The sequence below is a fragment of the Lethenteron reissneri genome, chromosome 64 (genome assembly GCF_015708825.2).
Source record: "Lethenteron reissneri isolate LAM-NWPU_2019-01 chromosome 64, ASM1570882v1, whole genome shotgun sequence".
Lineage (NCBI taxonomy): Eukaryota > Metazoa > Chordata > Hyperoartia > Petromyzontiformes > Petromyzontidae > Lethenteron > Lethenteron reissneri.
The window spans coordinates 9,296,027-9,307,517 of record NC_083842.1 but is presented as its reverse complement, the minus strand read 5'-3'; positions in this window follow the sequence as shown (position 1 = coordinate 9,307,517).

Sequence of the window (11,491 nt, the reverse complement as noted above, 5' to 3'; positions counted from 1 at the left end):
TCATCAACAAATTGGTGTTTTTATTTCTGAGTGGATTAGAGATTTTAACTAGGTTGTTGACAGCGAGAACAATATCGGACCGAATAGTAAACAAAGATAGATATAAATCTCTTCCTCGCCCTTATTCTGTATAAATAAGCCATGAATACATTTATATTCCCTAATTGACATCCGTTTTGCATGCTGTGCGTTTGGCCTTTTTACCCAGACCACACCAGATAATCTAGGGTTGACTGTAGCCGGCTTGGGCATTATAACTTGATTTTTTTGCAATTTTCCAAAATTTACAGCCAACACTGTTCATGTTTCAAATACTTCACCTCACCTGAAATGTATTTACTCCTGAGCAGTAATGTTCAGGAATTCATGGAGATAGAAAGCTACCTTTGGTCAGAATTGTTACAATGCAGGCAGTTTTATATCCTATTGGTCACTGAGCCACGATTATTTATGAGCCAAACAAAACGAAAACCCTGCTAGGCTATCAATATGTCGTATAAAAGGCAGAACAGAAAGTAGATCGCCCACCAACCTATAAATGTTAATTTAATTTTATGTTATTTACACTATGAGATCTCTTTTACCAGTGGCAAAATATAATAGTAGGTTTTTACCCTTTTAACTGGTACAAAACTGACACCTTTATTCAAGGCATCATGTTTGCAATGACCACAACACAAGTAGTCAAAAAAGCAAACAAAAAGAAGAAACTCTGATAAGGATGATAATATGCACTGTCCTTGAAGTTGATTGGCCCACACCCGAGACGGCTTTCTTTAGAGCCTAGTCCCCATTGGTGTAGGACCAGATGACACCAGGCCCTACACCAATGGGGACTAGGCTCTAAAGAAAGCCGTCTCGGGTGTGGGCCAATCAACTTCAAGGACAGTGCATATTATCATCCTTATCAGAGTTTCTTCTTTTTGTTTGCTTTTTTGACTACTTGTGTTGTGGTCATTGCAAACATGATGCCTTGAATAAAGGTGTCAGTTTTGTACCAGTTAAAAGGGTAAAAACCTACTATTATAATTTTATGTTCTCGTGTGTGTGGCTCTTCTTCTTGTACTCTGCTCTTCGCCAACAGACGATTGCATGGTGATCCCTTTATAGATACCCCACTGATTTCTATTGACCATCTTAAGTTCTTCTCAACAGGGATTGCATATTATGAAAGCGATGGCTCAATTTCATACACAGGCAAGTGTAAAGCATGTAATTAAATGATTTGAGATTGGTGGGAGACTTAAGATTTGAAATCAATGTTTGTTTGCTCTATTTTCCTATTGTTTTAGTGTAATATGTAGATATGCACACACAATTGTACATGTGAAATGGATCACCCTGTACTTAAATTTCGATTTAAAGCTTTCGTGACTGCAGGGATTCATCTTCTTGGTTCTTTCGGTAAAGTCACGTAGAAGGGAAATAATAAAACAATAAGAATAAAACATAATAAAATAATTCTCACGTTTCGGCCACAACGCAAGCAGCCGTCCTCAGGTGAAGACCAGGTCTGTCGAGAAGACAGTCTGAATGACACACTCCAGGCTTGTAGCGACTATTTAAGCTGGGTTGGAAGGGGGGAAGGGCGCCTTAGAGTCGCGGCATCTAAGGCGCCCTTCCCCCCTTCCAACCCAGCTTAAATAGACGCTCCAAGCGTGGTGGTGTTTCTTTCAGACGCTGTCTCCCCGACAGACCTGGTCTTTACCTGAGGACGGCTGCTTGCGTTGTGGCCGAAACGTCGTGAGAATTATTTTATTATGTTTTATTTTCACCCTGTAGTTAAGGAATTGCCCAAAAAGGCCAAGCAGGGCATTTCTTGAAAAGGAGAATTGAGCCTCGGGCTTTCCTGGACAAATATATTCAAAGAATATATTTACGCAAATAATTAATTGGCAGTCCTCTTGTCAGTTGGTGTTTCTTAGCCAATGGTGGAAATTCCACATTTCGATGCTGGGTGCGAGTCTTTTTATTCTTTCCATTGATTTCACACAAGTGTAACTCGTATTATCAACCTCATGGTGATAAGTGGGAATGATTACGGTGAAACTAACGATATTCTTATCGTAAGTTGAGTGCTCTGCCACTTAACCACCTGGCCAGATTGATGATTATGATGATTATAATAGTGTTAATGTATCAGGAATCAAACTGTTAGCTGGGCCAGTGGTGAAAACGTAATGTTAATGGGCAGCACGGCTCGTTAGGTTTATGGCCGAATGAGATAGTTCCCATATTAGAGGGTAAGAACACTTGTCAAATAGACTAACCTTGGTGAATCTAAGAACGATTCTTTTTCTACAGAGTTTCAAGATGCGGTCACATTTAGACGCCATGTAAATACACTTTTGGGGTTTTTTTCATTCAACGGTGAACTTAATTTAAGGATGGGTGTGTTGATATTAAAGCACAGTTGCCTTGCAATACAAATGACCTCATCTTGCCAGTCCCAAAACGGGTAAAACGATTCCACAGAGCGCATTGCTTGGTGCAAGTATCGGGCTCAACAGATCCTCTTCCCATACGGATTTCCTCCCGGTTTTAAGTCTTCTCTTTTCCTGCGCTTGCATGTATGTTGTGCTGTCATTGAGAATTATCTTCATACGTGTGTGCTTTATCCAGGTACGCCTGTTTCCCCCAACATGCAATAAATTAGTAATTAACTAATACAATATTATTTGCCCAAACATTGGAAACTGAACCCGAGCTAAAAAAAATGAGCCTTGAAGTTGCGTTGAGGATTTCCTATACATAGATTAATGTTAATCTCTGTATTAAAGTGGCAGTAATTATAACACCAGAACATGCTAAGGTACGTTCGTTCTCTCCCCCCACCTCTATCCACCCAGCAGTATACGTGGATACATCGTGGTTAGTTGATCGGCAGGTAGTGTGCAGTGGGGTAAAGTATGGGTACTGCCTCCTTCCCAGACGATTGGCCAGTGTGGCAGAGTAAGTCAAGTACCTCGTGGAAGGGCTTTCTGGGGTTCCCTCTGGTGGAAGCCCTTTCACCAGCAGTATGTATGTTTAATTTCTTGCCCACCCATCGTATGTAGCCAACTGCGCTGATAAGAGGAACGGGGAAAGGTTTAACAACAGCGCAGTGGTGTTGAGCAAGCCATTTCAGGGCTACACCGTTTTACCTGCTCAGTGCTTATGCAAATAAAAGCACAATGTTCACATTGGATTGCATTTATAATTTAAAAAAATATATCGCGTAAATATAAACGTGTCGTTAACCCACCGCCAGGCAATAGTAAGGTTTGTCGCGTAAATAAAACGTGGCAATGAGTTGCCGTATTCACCACATCGGTGTGTTGGAGAGTAAACCCACAACATTTACCATTTCAGTAGAACGTTTCGCTGGTGATTTACAACCAGATTCATGCCGATGAAACCAGTGTCTTCCTGTTCAAACGTGTGGAACAGAACTCGTATCTATTGGCAACCAGGCCGTGTTGTGCATTCACAATCACGTGGCAGGAGCGAGTCTTTCACGGGACACTCATTGTTAAGTTACCGAAACGTGCTACTTTCTTTATTGATCCCAAAGGGATGAAGCTGGTTGTAATCACCAGTGAAACTTCGTGGGAGTACTCTCCAACACACTGGTGTGCTGAAGTAGTAACGAATTGGCACGTTTTGTTTACGTGGCAAACCTTACAAATTGACTGTCGGGAGGTGGTGGGTGAACGACATGTATGCGATCTAACCCCAAAAAAACTTGTATAATATGGGTCAAGAAAGCGACCCACATTGCTTTCCAAAGCCTATTTGCGTGGGTAGCCGTAGCTGGCTTGCTGTGCTCAGCATTCATGTTAGTGTTATATTGGCCACTGACCACTGAATGTAGTAGAAATGGTTTTTTTTCCGCTGTGGAACTGTCCATACGTCACTCCCGATTTATTGTATAGTACATTTAAAGTCTTAAAACTACTGTGTTATGCTCCCGAATGAAAGACAAAATCAAATAAGAATCGGACACATTGCATGGATTCCAAAAAGCTTCTCAACACACTCACGTCAGACGCGCAAAGTAGTGACACGTTCATAGGCCACGATGAAAAAAACGTCTCAGATAGCGAGCTTTGCCAGGGTGGGGCTGTGTGACTCTTTAATCACTTTAACCGGTTTTCTGTAAGTGAAGTCCAAAATAGCAACAAAACTTAAACGTTTCCTTCATATTGGATCATCTGAGAGTTGTCGCCCCCCACCCTGTGACAGACAGACGGATAGAGATGGACAAGCATACAGGGATAAGGAAGTAACACTCAACCTTAGTTGGCAAGTGTAAAAAATGCCACTGTCTTCCTGTTCAAACGTGTGGAACAGAGCTCGTATCTGTGGGCTCGAAGCGAGTGTTGTGCATTTCACATCATATGGCAGAGGCCAGTTTTTCCACAGGACACCCACTGTTAAGTTATCGCAACGTGCTACTTCATTGATACCAACGGGGTGATGGGTTGAGCCGAATCCACACCTGATGTTCAGTATGATTTGTGGAGTAATCTAATCCAGGTAGGAACAACAGTTCCATGCTGCCCACCAGGGATTATTTGTCTGTCGTGCATAGCCCCTCCAAAACATGTACGCTCCCGGATTGGTTGAAGTGCGTCACGTGACCGCGAGCTTTCTGTCATGCATGAATGCGCTGTCCAACCAAGTTCCTACCTGCCCACTCCGAAGGAACGTGTTATTTAAACAAAGAGCATGAGAGTTCCCTTGCAAAAATAATCGATGAGCAGTGCTCATATTTCCACTGGGTTCTAATCATGTAGTGGATATTGTATGTAGTTGTGGCAGGACCCACAGTTTATTTCTCATGTCGTAGCCACCCATGACCACCTTGTGCCAAGTAGTGGAAATTCCATATCCCCCATGGAAAGTGCTTGTCGAGTTGATGACAACAACTGTTGATTCCCCGGTATTGAAGGCGTAATCCTTTATTTTTAAACATCAACAAGCACCCGGCATCCCAGCAGTACATTGTGAAGATTCCACATTCCTATGATCGCGGAGTGTATGAATCTTCACAGCAATAGCCCCGTATTTGATTTATCTGCATGAAGTGGCACAGACATTTGAGGTGGTGCTCATTTTACTCACCCCAGGGGAAGAGTTGTAATTGAGGTTGGGTTGACACTTTGAAAATGAGAAATCGTCAACCTTAAGATTGGGAGTGTCGCTGGCAGTATCGACTGAACAATCGACATTACAATGCATTCACGCGACTGCATTTTTTGGAAGTTGTACTGTTTAGCTCTCCAATGTCTTTAGGTTTGTACCTTGTGTTGTCTGACGTTTCATTTTATGTGCTGGGAGCTTCTTTGGGAACTGAATTGAAGGTATTCAGTTCCTCAATTGAATAAGCTCCCAGCATGCAGATATAAATGCCAGATATGCCCAACAGCATGTCGTGTAACCTGATAACACATTGGAGAAGATTTCATTCATAGTCATTTGTTCCATAGTTGAAGGTCCAAATAAGTAAAATTTTGTTTGAAAACATGTTTGTTTCCCAGTGTTTCCAGGCCATTATTGACTTCATAATTTCAAATCCACTGCACCAGTGTTGCCTGTGTTAATGTTTTCCTTTGTTGCTGAGTTGCGACACGTAAAATTACTCATTTTGTTTGACCCTACATATATTGTACTTTTGGATTTAAAAAAGGTTCAGCAATTGTGGTCAGAGGCCATGCATTCAGCTGAAAACAAAGTTATCCTTCATCGTAAAACTCTTATCTGTCATTCAGATGTCCAGCATGGCTGCCCCATAGATGACAGGATCTGTCCAATCACATTCAAACTTAAATTGCAAAGAATACAATTCACGCGTGATGTAGCCGTGTCCTAATAGAGGCACACATAACAAAGTACTCAAGACTTCATCAAAAACACCACCTTAAAAGGGAGATGGTAACTTTCACGTGGCCCACCTATTAAGTGTCTCATCGCACTAATACCATCACTTCGGAATTTTTGGAAATCGTTCGTATTTTTTATGTCATATCGTTTATATATTCGATTTCAAGTATGTAAATCCTGTCAGAAAAACGGTCATATTAAGGGCCAAAAGATCATCCCAAGAAGATTGGGACCTGCATTACTAGTGCATCATTTTAACGCGGAAGGCCTCTCACGTGCAAAGTGTGATGTTTTCGCCAAGTGTTTACATCAAGAAAACATCGACGTTGCGCTCTAGAAAACCAATGCAGAAGACAACCGACATGTGAACGTTAAAATCAACGGATACCACATCATTTTCACCATGAATCATAAAAAATACAGCCTCGCGACTTTCGTCAAACAAGGCCTTTCAGATTGAGGTGAAAGTAGAAGTCCTCACCAATGAAATATCGGTCATTACCATCAGAATATGCCAGGTGTCAGTGATCAATGTGTCCAAATCAACGGAAGAGTCCTTGGCCAACTCCAATGATCCATATTGCAGCCCATCCGTAGATATAAGTGGGCGACATTAACAGCCAGCACAAGCAATGAGGCTACTCTACAAACAATGAAGCAGGATATCAATAAATGGACTGGTCATCCATAAACGATCTACGATTGCTTTTCGACCCTAAACAGAGGCAGTTTGCACTCTGCTCGATGGAAAATGGAGTACAACCCAGACCTCTGTGTTCTAGATCACCATAGTCTCGTGCACTTTGCACTGAGGAAAATCCGAAGACCATTCAACAGAAACCAACACCAGTCAGCAGTAATCCACATCGGACTTCCAATTCCGATAATCACATCCAACCAGTTACCCGCTGGAACTTCCAGAAGGCAAACTGGCACCTCGACCGAAATAATTATCACGCTGCAAGCGATCGATCCAGTGCCAGAGAACTACGACAATTTTCGCCACGACCACCATCATAGCGGCCACCACCAAAATCTACAGGAGGACATTAAAAGCGATGAACTCCAGAAGGAGTAGAAAATAACTTTGGTGACGAGGCCAAGTCGTCAATGCTATTAGAGGCGACATTCGGTCGGACAACAGCGATTGCAAGAAACAGTTAAAGAGATTAACTTTGCATCCTCCAGCTCCCACGCGTGGAATCTCCATTACCATCTTGGTACCAGCGTTCCACATAAAAGCACCGCAATTGCCAACAAAATCGTCTCTCGTGTGCTCGCCTGCACAAAGGCCACAATAAACAAGCAGCACGATCGAGATATGTACAAAGATCTCGCCGCAACTGTAAGGTGTCTTCCAATAAGTCCCACATTCTGGCGTCCTTATTTGAGGGAAGATCGCCAAAGTGTTGAGATGTGATTAACCACGCAAAAAAGATTTAACTACACTTATTTGGCCAATCTTATTTGACAGACAACTATTACAGGTTTACCATGTTTAGTTGTTGTCTCCTTGTCACAGGTTGAGTCACAAACCGTACCTCTCCATAACAAAGGCTCACCCTCTTAAGCCTCACCTTACCATATGAATAAAAGTGTGCTGTACTTGGCCCTTCCCCCCACCCTCTCCAACCATTATATAAACGGAGTGGTAGCTCCTGCAATCTCTCATTTACTTGATACAGCTGTCGTGGCTGTGACGGTTCCACCTGAAGACGGAGGCTTGTGTTGCCTCCGAAACGTCGTGATTTTTATTTTATTTTACTTTTATTAATTTTAATGTTTTACCTACGTGACTTTACCTAAAAAACCTAAGAATATGAATCCTTGCAGTCACGAAAGCTTCAAATCTAGAATGTTGAAATGTTACCTACCCTGTCTGGTATACAGGAGATTGTGGATTCAATCCCCACCCTGACGTCTTCATAGTTGGAGTTTGTGGTGTCTCTCTTCCTGTGGTTGTGTTGATTTTTTTCCGTGTCCTCTGGTTTTTTCCTCCATATTAGAAAAAAACGCGTTCATAGGATGTGGCTGCTATACATTTCCACGTGAAAAGCCACTTTGTTAAGCCATCATATGTGGCCAATTCGCTTCTGGAAAATATCTCTATAGCTCAGTGGGCCTTACCTGGTAAAATTAAAAATAGTTTAGTTTAAAAGAGATTGTTGACGGACTACGGGTCGCCAAAACATACAACATCTATCCCATATTATACTCTTTGGTTCTTTCAGTAAAGTCACGTAGGTATCCAGTAAAATAAATCACGACGTTTCGGGCGCAACACAAGCGTCCGTCATCAGGTGGGAAAGCGTGACTTTACCGAAAGAACCAAAGAGTATGGATTCCTCCAGTCACGAAAGTTTCAAATCAAGACTATCCAATATTCTTCAAGAACTTGGGACCTGTAGGCAAAGACTGGCTAGCGGCCTCGTTTACCACTGTCTCGTGAAGCGGCACAATCCCCAGAGCCTGGAAGGGAACATAAAGGGCATTGCCCTGCTGAAACCTGGAAAATGATAAGATCAGGCGTCAAGTTATGGACCAATCTCACTGCTATCTATAGAATACAAATTGATGGAGGGCACTCTGCTGACACATCGTGCCCACAATGTAGCCACACCTGCCCGTCGAACAAGCTGGATTTTAAACTTCCAGAAGCGGCTGTGAGCAGGTCCTTTTCCTCACCAGCGAGATCAAATTTGTATTGCAGTAAAACCAAAAACCCGGCGCCACCTTCATAGACTTTGCATTCACCTACGGACAGCGTCTCGAGACATAGGCTCCTTCTCAAGGCAGTGCGCATCATCAAGTGCTGCTCAACACTGAATCTGCTGAACTCGATGATCAGCAACCTGGAACTTCTGGGTCCACCTTGCCGGCAATACAAACCATACAACATACGCCAAATGACGGCGGCTTATGACAGGGACGACTTCGCGAGCGATCTGCAAACGACATCAACCCCGCAAATGTGTATTATGTTGACGATAGCAATGGCTACATCGGGAACAAACCTGAAGTACATAAGTAACGCATGAACAGAAAACCTGTCGTTATTTAAAGACTACTTGTGAAGGTGGAGATTTACAATGGCCCTCCATAGCACATAAATAGAGTGGCCAGAGAGATCGAGTTGGAGACTGCACGATATGCCATGGGGCCTGATAAGTATTAACAGATTTAATGTTTCCTGATCGTATATGAAAAGTGAACTATCATAGATATTCTAGATTTGAAGCTTTCGTGACTGCAAGGATTCATACTTTTAGGTTTTTTTTTCCGGTAAATTCACGTTGGTAACAATAAATAATAAACATAAATCGTAAAAATTAAAATAATAGAAATAATAATAGAAATTTAATAATAAATCACGACGTTTCGGGCGCAACACAAGCATCCGTCATTAGGTGGGACAACCACAGCAAGAAATAAATTTCGGTAACTTTTTAGCCCTTACTGTCCAAATTTACTCCGAAATTTAATTTGTGTTCCAATAGGAGGTACAACATATATGAACCTAAAAGGGATACGATTTGTCTAACACTCAATACAACTGTGTTTAAGTGAAGGTGAGATATTCATTCAGTCCTGCCGGCTTAATAGTAATAATTTTGAATGAGGTGGCCGTCTGTCCTTTGATATAATTTCACAACAGAGCTCAAGACAAGGCCACGTCCTTGTATGTCCCTGGGGCTATAGTCCCCACTGTTGAAGTAACGAGCCACTGCCAATCACCTAATTTCCCACTTTCCATATCAGGTCATGATCCCTAAAAAACAAACCTGCATTTTGAAAAGAGGGCTTTTATAGATATTTGGTGTATTCCATATCCTTCACGAATTTTTCCTGATAGACATTTTCTAAAAATCAATAGTAATATGGACTTGTGTTACCATCTAGCATCCTGACATGCACAAATCCTGTTGTCAAAGAGTGTAATTCAACTGGCATATTTTCATCCCAGTATTTTGACCACAACAGTGGCATTCTACTTATCCATAATCTTCGTATACACAAATCCATAAAAGAGTGTAGCCCTCATTCGATCCAAAGAGTATCGGTTAAAATGCAACAACTCTAATATGCTCTACAATTATCTGAGAATTATGTTACCTATTGGTGGAGTTCATTTTATTTTCCTTTCTCTTACTCGCTAATATTTGAATTGGTAAAAGCCAGCAGATCCATAATGTATCCTTTTTTTCTGCAATCTCCTAAGCATTCACAGAGAAATATATTTGAGGATATTTGGAAGATAAAAAAAGTACATGCAAAGTGTTTTTGTTGGCCTGACCTAATTGCTGAAATGTTTTAAACAGTCGTGTATGTTGCTTGCTTAATATATGTGATTTTATGATTAAATGTTGGTTTGGTTTAAAGTGTTAAAACACGCAGGTCTGCCATGTAGAAGGGCGTGATGTATTTTACCGAAATTAGACCTGGTTTTTAAATAAAGGATTTGATTTAACTTTTGTGTAGTAAGTAAGTGTGGAATGTGCATGTTTGTATCTGTGTGTATAGGCGTACCGCGAGGACCCAACGAGGGGCGAGCGCGGGAAGAGAGACGGAAAAGGAGGAGCCGGAGAGAGGGGAGAAGGGGAGAGAGACGGGGGGATTTTGGAGGAGAGACGTGTGAGACGGAGCGGGGTCATGGGTGGAAAAACCCTGATTTTTCCAGCGGCAGGCATCGTTTTTTTTTCTTTAATACAATTAAACCCGATTTCGGCTAATTAAGGCTTAGGCTGCTTCCTCGTCGGTGCTGCTATCGTACTCGGGGCCGTCGGGCACGGGGTAGTCGTAGAATGCGGCGGCGAGGTTGGTCTTGATGAACACGAGCTTCTCCACAACCGTGGGCGCCAGTGAGTTCTTTAGCTTGGAATGGATGAAGCCGCTGGCGAAGTGCGGTTCTGAAATTAGAACCAATTAAACCGGATTTCTCCCAATCTCAGATGATCGGGTTTAATATAAAAAGACAATTAAACCCGATTGTAAAAAACCCGACTGTGCCACCCTTGAGCGGGGTAGCTTCGGGAGAGAGGGAGGAAGGTGGGAGACGTGGACGGGAGGTAGCGAGGGGTCGCGTCGGTTGGAAGTGTGGAGAGAGGAAGAAAGAATAAACGGCGAGCAGCCCTGAGAAAAGATCTGGTCTCCGTGTGAATCTAAATACCCGGGGTGTCCAAGAGCAGGGAGACTCTACATTTGTTTAAAGGTGCAACCCTGAAATTAATGCGAAGGTCACTGATGGCAGAAGGGCCTCGACGAGACCGAGCTTTAAACCCCTCCAGAACGTATTTGGTCTACTCTTCCACACTGGTCAGATGCCTTGGAAAAAGTGACAGTAACTCACACTTTAGCCCCTGCCCCACACTCAACTGTGTTGTACTCATCTTATTGGTTCTTTCGGTAAAGTCACGTAGAAGGGAAATAATAAAATAATAAAACATAATAAAATAATTCTCACGACGTTTCGGCCACAACGCAAGCAGCCGTCCTCAGGTGAAGAACAGGTCTGTCGGGAAGACAGCGTCTGAATGAAACACCCCAGGCTCGGAGCGTATATTTAAGCTGGGTTGGAGGGGGAAGAGCGCCTTGAAAAAATAATTTGCATATCAAGAGGAATTTAGCA